Source organism: Octopus bimaculoides, chromosome 7 (assembly GCF_001194135.2).
Source record: "Octopus bimaculoides isolate UCB-OBI-ISO-001 chromosome 7, ASM119413v2, whole genome shotgun sequence".
Taxonomy (NCBI): domain Eukaryota; kingdom Metazoa; phylum Mollusca; class Cephalopoda; order Octopoda; family Octopodidae; genus Octopus; species Octopus bimaculoides.
Window position 1 is genome coordinate 98,427,998 of NC_068987.1, and position 1,491 is coordinate 98,429,488.

Here is a 1,491-nt window from a genome sequence, read left to right on the forward strand (position 1 = left end):
ATATGAATTGAGGAGAGAAAGGAAAGAACGCAAGTATTCCATGAAGAATAATTTCGTCTATTAAACAAATATATTGCACAACTTATTGGAAATATCTTTAATAGCACGTCATAAACAAAACATCTTAAAAGAAATAACCGAAACGAATTATTTTAAATCATAAGCGATCTTATAATCACAGACTGTCACAAATCATTAAAATGCACAATACACTTTGGTGTGAAATATGACCATATTTAAATAAGTTTCACTCACATAAGCACACACATACACACGCACGCACGCATAACAATATGCATGGCTATAACTATAAACAGAGAGAGAGAGAGAGAGAGAGAGAGAGAGAGAGAGAGAGAGAGAGAGAGGCAGACAAAAGTGAAGGAGTGGTAAACACATACACTCGTAAATGACTTACAATAACCCATCATACTATTTTATATATTATATATATCTAAATACTTTAATATTATAGACACAATCCCTGGGGAAAGAAACAAACAGAAAAAGAAGAGAGAAAAACCTATAAATCATGATTATTCAATTGTCCATTAGTTTATAATGTTTACTGTCTCTGAGGTTAAACCAACGCAAGCAGTTAGAAAATAGATTCGCACGCATACATTCATATTTACCTACATACACAAATACACACATATACATACATACGTAATACCTATATTCATATATGTATATGTACGTATATGTGCTTGCGTATGTGTGTATGTGTGTGTGTATATATGTGTGTGTGTGTGTATGTGTGTGTGTGTGTGCGTGTGTACATAAACATATTCACATACACATACACGCACGCACTTATATAGTTGTTTCAGGTTATGACGTATCATTACTCAGTGTTAAATTTGTCTCTCCATGAAAATTTCTCAGATGAAAATGTTTGCTGTTGCTAATACTTTTCAAGTTGGTTTAACACCGTATCTTTTGCACATTTTTTTTTCACTCCCTTGCATCATGCTCACTGGATGACGATCCACAAATTGTGCTACGTTTCACTCTTTATTTTCATTCAATGGGGATCGAAAATGATCCCAATGCTATCCAAGTAACACTTATTTATTGGCGGAATGTAATAATATTACTCTGAATGTTATTTAACATCTTTATTATTTTGCTTCAGATGCAATACTTTCTCCGGCAAAGGTTGTAGTAAATAAAGAAGTGTATAATTTTTTTCGTAGTTCACTGTAGACAACGTCGTATCAAAGATTCTCTCTCTTTCTCCCCTTTTATATTCATATATATTATAACTTGAGCGGTACAGTGTTCGTTTCTCTGTAGATACATACTGGGCACTTTATTCCCTCTTCTAACGGTGTTTATCGAATTTTCTAAGCTGCTTTCACACCCAGCCTGTGCTCAAGTGTTCCTTTATTTACTGTAGATTACCAATTCACACGGTGCTTCCAAGTTTGTTTACTACATACATACATACATACATACATACATACACACATACATACGTGTATATATATA